Source organism: Kogia breviceps, chromosome 3 (assembly GCF_026419965.1).
Source record: "Kogia breviceps isolate mKogBre1 chromosome 3, mKogBre1 haplotype 1, whole genome shotgun sequence".
Lineage (NCBI taxonomy): Eukaryota > Metazoa > Chordata > Mammalia > Artiodactyla > Physeteridae > Kogia > Kogia breviceps.
In genome coordinates, this window is record NC_081312.1 from 171,640,107 (window position 1) to 171,650,516 (window position 10,410).

Consider the following 10,410-nt stretch of genomic DNA (forward strand, 5'->3'; position numbering starts at 1 on the left):
CTTCTGTTTTTCCATATCTCGACCATACGCTTACACAGGTCTAATTGGCAAGGTAATAAACATGATGTGGTTTTCTGACAGGAGAGTTTGTGACACCATGGGTGCCCTCCATGTCCTCTTCACACACACACACACACACGCACGTGCGTGCACACACACAGAGACATTCTTACTGCTCCCTGATCTCAAGCCCTTAGGAAACTGCTCCAACAGTTTGTGCTGGGAAACTCGGCATATCTGTGGGTTTACTCTGCAGCAAGTCAGCTCGTTCAGACAATGAGAGCCTAGAAGTTAGAGCTTCACGTTTGGCTTTGAGCTCCTCCACAAAAGGAGGCAAACGCCAGCACTGTCACCAGGCTCTGCACCATCCCCACTCTTCTCTCCCACTTTCCCTGCCTCATCCAGGCCACTGCCAAACCAAGCCATGGGGACGGAGTAGGACCACAGACGCTGGGGGACAATCTTAGACCAGTGGGGAAGCGGTAGGTGTAAAGAACCCAAGTCTCGATTCCAGAAGGACTCCATGCCTTGACCCTGCTCTCCCCTTTTCTCTCCTGTTTCCGGCCACATACAGCCTTCTAGGGCCAAACTTCTGATTTTTCTTTAACCTCTCTTACTCAAACCTTCCTTTACCTGCCATCTCTCCCCACGTACGGTTCCAAGAATCTCTCTCACTTCCTTCCCAGGAGAAAGCCCGGAATATGCTATTGAAGTCTACGCTGCAGATTCACCCTAATTCAGTATCCTCTCCTGAATTGTTGGTCTGCAGGGTGGTAACTATACCTGTGACACTGGAAAGAACCTCCTTGTCAAGTGGATCATCAACCCTCAGTTGGGGACAATAGCAGGGAAGGCTAGTTAGTCTATGGATGGGCTTTTGAGGGGTTCATCTAGCTGTGATGCTTTATACCCCACCTATCTGGCCTCGTGGATGTCCCCTGCTGTCTGACTCTAGCCCGACATTGGAAGTGATTCAAAAAGGTAATCTTCTTAATACTGATTCTTCCATCAAATGCTGCCTGGGTAACAGGCAAACACTCAGGCCTTGATCATATCGAGGCTTTCCTTTTCACTTAGGTTGTCTTCCAAAACATACTGTCGAAGCCAAACACGACAACTGCAATTTCTACGTATTCAAAAGTAGCTGCCCTGCCTGCCTGCCTAACCACCGATGACACCGTGGGAAGTTCTCTCCGTCAACATCAGAATGTCTTCAGGATGTTCTTTTGGCTCTCTCCAATGTCATTCCAAAAAGCATTCCTCCAGCTCTGTAATAGAGGCCAACTTTGGTATTCAACAGCACAAAGACTTCCCTTCCCTTCCTGCCAACTTGAGGCATCTCTATAGCTGCAAAGGACAAGAAAAATTCAGTAAGTGCCAAGACTAAATGAATCAGTCCCCAAAAGCCATAGTGAAGATTATGTAGGAAGTAACAGGCCAAGAACATCCAGTGCAAAACAATGGTCATTTTGAGTGTAAATTTCATGGCCTTTATGTTACAGAAGAAACAAACAAATTAGTCCAGATCTTAGCCTCAAAGTAATTAGTTTGGAATTGAAAAAGAAAGTGTGACAAATAAATTTAAGGATTTTAAGAGAAATTGGCATTTTTATCCAAAGCACGCATCTTGTATTTCTTCAAACTTCTCCTTAGAAGATCATAAAATGCTCCATTATGAGTGTAGTGGAAAGTTGATGAACTATTGTTTTTGGCTCGTTTGCAAGAAAGCAATAAAGTTGCCTTCTCTTGGCTGTTACTAGATGGTTGTCATTACCCAGGACATAGCATGAACCTATGTTATCTTCAATTTTGTTTTTGCAAGCTAACAGTCACAAGAAAATATCCTCTTTCCCACTTGGTAAGTTACTTTATTTTCAGTCTCTCCTTCGGTATGATCTCAACTCAGAGGGAAAAGAAATGGAGAAACTCATAGAAGATCTCAGTCGGCAGATAGAGCCTTGGAGAATCGCTACACATTTTTGGTTGAGTATCTTAAGCACTGCTGTCATGCAAAATTGGCCCCAATATAATGCTAGTAAGGAAATGATTCCAAAATGTCAGACACTTTAGTGGATATTCTCCTTTCTCAGGTCACCCAGCGCTGCAGGGCAGCCATGCTTTGGAAGCTGAGCTATTGTATCTGACTGATGTGTGAGGGCAGGTCTGTCGTCTGGAGAGAAAGGTTTGCGCAAGTGGTTAAATTCGTCCTCATTCAGATGGAAATGTTAGGTAGTTAGTTAGAAATGAGCAGCTTGGGAACCGAAGGGTGAAAAACTCAAGGCCAGGGGCCTGCCTCAGCCAGTCTTGACAAGGAGGGGCCGAGGTACAGGCTGTGGTCAGCACATCCGGAGAAGACGGGATGAACCCAACCAAAGAGGAACTCCCCAAGGTGTGCAGACGCAGCAGAAACCTGGCAATAACTTGAAATAACCTGACCCCCATTACGTCATCATTGTAATAAATTTACATTGCGGCTTAGCCGTCCCACCCCCGCCCAGTGGGCTTTTCAAATGGATTAGGGGTGATAAGAAGGAAGTTACAACTGGGGCATGTGCAATGTCACCCGTCACTCAAATGACAAAGCCTGACCACCAGACCTCAACCCAACCCCTCCCCTCCTTATAAACTTCACACAACCTGTGCAGCGGGGGCTGGTTTCACTTCCCAGAAGCCACTCCGCTCTCCCTCCGAGAGTGTATCTATGCTTTAAATAAACTTTGCTTTGAGCTTATACCTGAAGTGTTAGTCTGCAGTTCTTTCCTTACTATCACAAGGACCGAGATTGCTGGTCCGGATTCATCCGTTGACCTCTTCGGTTGAAACTCTCCAACCAGAACGCATGCCGGCCCGGTAACAGAAACATAGACTATGAGGCAAACCCTCGAGTGTCCAAATTTTTACCTTGGAGTCCCAGGGCCGGCCCCTCCAGAGTCTTGATTTACTGTTCAGGGACGTCATTCACAGAACAAGGTGGGGATTGTGATGGCAACTAAAAGAAAAAAATGATTATTAAAAACATTTCAGCATTGGAATGTGAAGCAAGCAAAAGCAGAAAGTGTCATGTCTGTCAAACAAAGTCACCCTGATCTAGAAGAAACATGGAACGCTTAACATCATGGTAAGGCAAAAACAACCAGGGCCAGTGACGTTGCCAGTCAAGGAAGGACACAGGGGAAAAAAATGTGGGCAAACACTAACATCACATAGAGGGGGAGCTGAGCGCTTTAGACCTTCCAGGTCAACGAGCTGTGCTCCCCACACCCCATCTTCCCTCTGTCTGTTGGGAGCCTCTTTTCTTTCTTTTTTTTTTTTTTTCTGGTATGTGGGCCTCTCACTGCTGTGGCCTCTTCCTCTGCGGAGCACAGGCTCTGGACGCGCAAGCTCAGCGGCCATGGATCATGGGCCCAGCCGCTCCACAGCATGTGAGATCTTCCCGGACCGGGGCACGAACCCATGTCCCCTGCATCGGCAGGCGGATCCATAACCACTGCGCCACCAGGGAAGCCCGCCTCTTTTCTTTAAAAAGCTCATTTAGTTGAAATGTTAAAACATCTACAAAGAACTGACAGACCCATAGTGAGAAAAGCCACCTACAAACAAGACCCCACACCTTCAGGCCCTGGAGGATGCCTGGGGAGGGAGTGAGAGGAACGTGGAAAGAGATACTAGGACAGGCAGAGAGGTGGGAGCATCCCAGAAATCACGCAATTGGCTCTAATCTTATGAATAAGGAAGGATTGAGATTTGCTCAAGATCATGGTCACCAGTAGGACCCGAGTCTTCTGACTTCATCATTTTGTAGCGCTACCTATCCAGGACTCAGATTTCTGAGGAATAATGAGGCTAATGGAATTAGATAACTCATAACCCAATTTCTCATTTCTCAGTGAGGTCAGGAAGGGAAATACAAAGTCAGGATGTGTGTGACAACAAGATAGGGCAGCTCAGAGGAGAGCACAGGCAGACAGGGGCTTGCGCTGATGTTATCAGGGAGGTGACTCCTGTCCAGGGTCTGGGACGTCCGCAGTGGTGGGCAGGAAGGGCTGAAAATTACAGGCAGGTGTGCGGGGATGACCACAAAGTTCAACAGCAGCCGGCGAGACCAACCTGTTCAGAGGTGGGACTGAGAATGGATTATTTACTCATCTCAGGTCAAAGGCTCTTCATCTCCTAGGCTTATGGGGTCCCTGCTGTGTAGAAACACAAAAGATTGTCCCAGAGACAGTCGGTGATTCACAGGTCCTGACAAATGCTGCTCACAGCAGATACTGGACACTAGTTTCTCTGAATGAGGATTCAACTAATTTAGTCAACGTCCAATTAAACGAACTTTCATTATTGAGAAGAATGTATGTGTATATTTAGCTGGGCCTCTGAATACAAGTAACAAACTAATTAGAGCTACTTTTCATCCTAAAAAGGGGGAAAGGGGAAATTTACTATCAGTACCCAAGCCACCCTAAGACACCCGCGGTTAGAAGGCTGCAGGCTTCAGGGAGAAACTGGGAATTGCCGGAACTCTCCGCTTGGCAAGCCTGCTCTGCTCTGTGGACTGCTTCTTTCTTTCTGCTACCTTCTGACTCTGCCTGTCTGTCCACGCTGGGCAGGAGGTGGCCACCCCAAAGTCCCCAAATCCACAGGTCACAACATAGCCAAAAGCAGACTCCGGTTGGCAGGTGTCCAGGCCTAAAGCCACATACCTAGAGAAGAGAATGGGATCGTCCCAGCTAGGTTCCAGATCCATCCCTGGACTGATGGCTACATCCAGGGAAGGTGGTGCAGCAGGTGAGAGGTAGCTGGGGGCTGAGCCGATGGTTCCCAGAGAAAGAGGTGATGGCAGGGCCCTGAGCCATCCAGCATGGATTCACTTGAGGGATTTAAGGCTGGGGACCTTGGAGAACTTCCTGGCCGAACGAGCCACTTTATAAATAAAGAATCTGAGGCTCTTAGAATTGAAATGCTTGCCCAAATTTACAACTTATAAATTGCAGAGCCAGCATTAATCTGATTCCATCATTCATTCATTCATCAACTCTTGTCAACTTACTACATGTCTGGCTCTTCTTGACCTGGGACTGTTAATAAGACTGGGTACAAACCAAACAGGATGTCCAGCTTCCTGGAGAGTACAGACATGTGGAGAAAAGATCACACAGATAAATAAAATTATAACCCTGATCAGTGCTAAGAAAGCTAGACAGTGCCAACTCCCATTTTGCTGTGTGGGGTCATCAGCCAGGTGAAAAGAGTAGGTCTCAGCATGGGAACTCAGAAGAGGAGTTACATCTAAAATAAACTTTGACATGAGTGACATGACCAAGATGGTGACATGGGAGGCTCCTGACTTTTCCTCCTGCCGCAGATACACTGAATATACAGCTGCACATGGACCATTCCTTCTGGAAGAGATCCAGAAGTAGTTGAGTGACTCCTACACATTGGATGACAGAGAAATTATCCACATCAAACTGAGCAGGAAACGCTGAGACATGCCCTTGCCATAAACCACTCCCTAGTCTCAGTGACATACAATCCAAAGAAACCTTCAAATCCCAGCTTCTCCCTGATGAACAAAGGGCTAGGACCACACGTACAGCACTCCAACTTTAAAGCATCCAACCAAGGGGCATACCCCTAAATCACCTACTCTGAGAGCCTACAGGGCTTACATTCATAAGCCCCACAGGACTATTCACAGCGCAGAGGGAGAAGGCAAAATGCCCATCTCCCAGTTTCTCCCTGGAAGAGGATTGACTGCATACTTTTCCGGCTGTGGCCTGAGGGTCCAGCTTCTAATCAGCCTGCACTGAGGTGCTGAGTGCGATCCTCCCAGCAGCCCCAAAACCTGCCCTACCTTCTCCCTGCAGCTCACTCCAGCAGAAAAAGCAACTCTTCAGCTTCTCCCTGGAAGGAGCTTGCCCTCACATCTAGCACTCCATCTTTTGTGGCCTGCACCCAAGGAATGGGCCCTCAAATCACTTAGCGATGATAGCCAATCCGGGTTGGCCTTTACAGAACCATACTAAACAAAGCAAACAAAAGCAGTTTTCAAATGAGTATGCAAACACTTCCCACAGCTATGCCCCCTGGGCTCAGTGCAAGTCCCAAACAGAAATAAAGAAAACAATCTCATTTACAATAGCATCAAAAGAGTAAAAATTAAGAATAAATTTAACCAAGGAGATGAAAAATCTGTGCATGGAAAACTCCAAAACGTTGTTGAAAGAAACTGAAGAGGACATAAATAGAAAGATATTCCACATTCATGGATCAGCAGAATTCAGATTTTTAAAATGTCCATACTACCCAAATGATCTATAGATTCAATGCAATCCCTATCAAAATTTCAGTGGCATTTTTCATAGAAATAGAAAAAATAACCTTAAAATTTGTATGAAATCACAAAAGACCCTGAATAGTCAAAGAAATCTTGAGAAAAAGAACAAAGTTGAAGGCATCATGCTTCCTGATTTCAAACTATATTACAAAGCCATAGTAATCAAAACAGTATGATACTGACATAAAAACAGACACATAATCGAGGGAAAAGAATAAAGAGCTCAGAAATAAACCCATACATATATGGTCACTTAGTTTTCATAAGGGTGCCAAGAATATACTGTACAGAAAAGATAGTCTCTTCAATAAATGGTGTTGGGAAAATTGGATATCTACATGCAAAAATATGAAATTGAACCCCTTTTACATCATACACAAAAAATCAGCTCAAAATGGATTAAACACTTGAATATAAGACCTGAAATTGTAAAACTCTTAGAAGAAAACATAGGTGTTAAGTTCCTTGACTTTGGTCTTGGCAATGATGTTTTGGAATTGACACCAAAAGCAAAGGCAGCAAAAGCAAAAATTTTAAATGGGACCAAATCAAATGGGACCAGAAAACTTCTACACAGAAAAGGAAATCATTAACAAAATGAAAAGGCAAGCTACTGAATGGGAGAAAATATTTGCAAACTACATATCTAATAAGGGTTAATATCCAAAATATACAACAAACTCATACAACTCAATAGCAAAAATCAAACAACAATTAAACAACAACAATTTAAAAATGGGCAAAGAAATAGAAAGGGCATTTTTCCAAACAAGCATACAAGTGGCCAACAAGCACATGAAAAGGTGGTCAACATCACTAATCATCAGGAAAATACAAATCAAAACCACAATGAGATATCACTTCACTCCTTGTTAGGATGTCTGTCATCAAGAAGATAAGAGCTATCAAATGCTGGTGAGGACACAGAGAAAAGGAATCTTCATGCATTGTTGGTGGGAATGTCAAATGGAGCAGCCACTGTGCAAAACAGTATGGAGGTTCCTCAAGAAGTTAAAAATAGAACTCCTATGTGATCTAGCATTCCCACTTCTGGGTGTATACCCAAAGGAAACAAAACCATTATCTCGAGGTGATTATCTGCACTCCTATGTTCATTGTAGCATTACTCACAGTACCCAATGTATAGAGACAACCTAAGTGTCTGTCAATGGATGAATAGGTAAAGAAAATGTGGTATATATAATGTATATAATGGAATATTATTCAGCCTTAAGAAGGAAATCCTGAGAAAATAGATGAACCTGGAGAACATTCTGCTAAGTGAAATAGGTCCGACAAAGACAAATACTGCATGGTATCACTTATATAAACAGAGAATAGAATAGGGGTTGCCAGGGGTTGGAGGTAGGGAAATGAGGAGAGGTTGGTTAAATTGTACAAATCTTTGGTTATAAGGGAAATGAGATCTGAGGATCTAATGTAGAACATGGTGACTGACCATAGTTGATAATATGGTATTGTATAACTGAAATTTGCTAAGAGTAGAACTTAAGGGTTCTCACCAAAAAATAAAAATAAAAAGGTAAATATGTGAGGTGATGGGTGGGTTAATTAACTCAATTGTTGGAATTCTTTTACAATGTATACATATATCAAATCATCACATTTTACGCACTAAATATCATACAATTTTACTTGTCAGTCATACCCCAATACAGCTAAAGAAATAAATATAATAAACGTTGACACTTTATAATTTTGTCAATCAATATCACTTATATAGATACTATATGCCATTTTAGAATCTGGAGAAGCAGTTTAAAAGCACCTGTAAGTGTGGCCCAGTCCTCACACTGTGTGTTTGTTCAGCAGCAAACAGCATTTTCTCAAAAAAATCTTTATTTTGTTTAATTGGTATTGGCTGAACATTTGGAACTAATGGAGCTATTCTGTCAATTCAAAAAACTGTCTTTTTCAAAGATTCTTACAGTACAACCATCTTAAATGTTTCCTTTTCAGACATTTGTGACTCCTTCACTTAGATGTTGTCATCAAAAATGTAAAGGCCTATGAAAAATTAAAATGACTTTGTGTTGGCAAAGGCCCTCAGCAGGAATAATACAATCACATGTCTTCACTTCACTCGTATTTATTAAATTGTACTTGGGGGGATTTCTTTTTTCTTTTCTTTTCTTTTTTCTTTTTTTTTATTTTTAACTAAAACCAAGTCAATTTTAAAGTCGCTAGCTGCCTTTCTTCTTAAGGAAGTACTCTTGATTTTCGTGTCATTGTTCTGTTCTATTATAATGAAGCTGATCCCATTCTCTAAAAAAGCGACATTCCTAATCTTTTCTTTCATTCCATAAAACACGAACTGAGTTGGAAAAAAATAACTCCAAAATAGCATCCTTCTATATCTGCAGTTTTATATGATCATAGCATGCTAGAAATGTCACTATAATTATAGTAACAAATTATTTCAACAATCCTTACAAGTGATGCTATTTATAGACAATCAGAAGAGTTTATACAGGATGAATCCATCCTGGTAGGAGAGCTGGTAACGGCTGTGTTTGAGCCTCAGGCTGCAACTACCTGGCACCAGGTGACTCGAGGTGTCCTGTGAAAACGAGAGGTTCTATTCCAACGCATACCATGAGAAATGGGATAAATAAAAGAGGATTTTAAATGATTGTAGCTTGGCACTTACTCTGCATTCCTAGTGCCTTAGGTACTATTTTTAAAATTACAATCACTGCTTCACTGTCTTTCAAGACTTAAAACTGATTGCTCTATCAGAAGAGGTAAATGACAAGAGATCAACGCAAACAAACAAACAACAACAAAAAACCCAGGATATCCACATGTTCTTTATCTACGCTCATTTATAGACTATTAAAGCTGGAAAAAATTACAAATAGTTATTTGTGCCGCACTTACTTTCTTCATTTCATCTTGGGCAACGGAAAAGAGCTGGATGGAATTGCTTGTTTGTTATTAGTTTTTCCCTTTTTATTTTTACTCTCTTTTGTTTTATGGTTTTTATATAGTTTTGCTTAACAAAGCTGTAAATTCAGGGATGAAAGAAATTTTACAGTGGCTCTTTAACCTCCACTGCTCGGATGCATTTACAGAAACTTCCATTTAGCTCAGAGATTCGGCTTGGGATAGGGTTTAGAGAGGAGGGAAAATCACTTAACCAAAAGTAATCCCTCAGTAAATCGCAATTTGCTCCAAATTATCTGTGCTTTTGCATATTGGATAATGCAGCTCTCTCCCTGGGGCTCTGAGTAGAGCTGACAGTGAGGCCATTCTGAGGGTGTTGGGTCAGGAGCTTCCCATCTCTACCCTCAAACCTGACCATGGGGCTCTGGGATGTCTCCTGCATAGGTGATTACTAGCAGCAGTAGCTGATAATGCAATCCTGTGTTTGACCTGTTTTAGCTGACATAAACAATGTCCCTAGTTTTCCTAACCTCTTGGAGAATGGCTGCCTTTGTGTCATTAAATGTTCACCCACCATATTTTAGACTCTATCAAAGACTGTTTTTTTCCCATCTCTACTTCTCTGCTGTGCATTATTGCCTAGAGACTGTGAGGGTAAATTTGCCACTCGTTGGCTGTCATTACGTTGTGGGAGCACATGTCCAGAGTGAAGCTTAATGCATGAAGTTGAACTTCAGTGACTATTGCATGGCACCTGGAAGGTGATCTGGGGACGCACCTTACAGGTAAGTGGCAAGTGCAGAGAGGTGCCTCAAAGACAAAGGACAAAGATTTCTGGAGTGAATTGCTGGCTGCTTCTTCTAATCCTTGGGCGGAACCAACCTAGGGAGGAAAAATAATAACAACAACAAAACAAACCCAATAACGTGTGCATCAGGGACTATAGCCGTAGCTCCATTTGGAATGAATAAACACGTGTTAATCATTAGAGTTTGAAACTGATCCCAGAGTATGTTGCATTATAGCTACAGGCATGAAAAGAATGAATCTCTGCACAGACAATAGCCGTGAAGGCTTAGATGGCAATGAGGCCACTCCTCAGAGTGTGGAGCTCAGGATGGGGTGGGGGAGACTACATGATGTCACTGGGTCACCCTTAAGGAAGA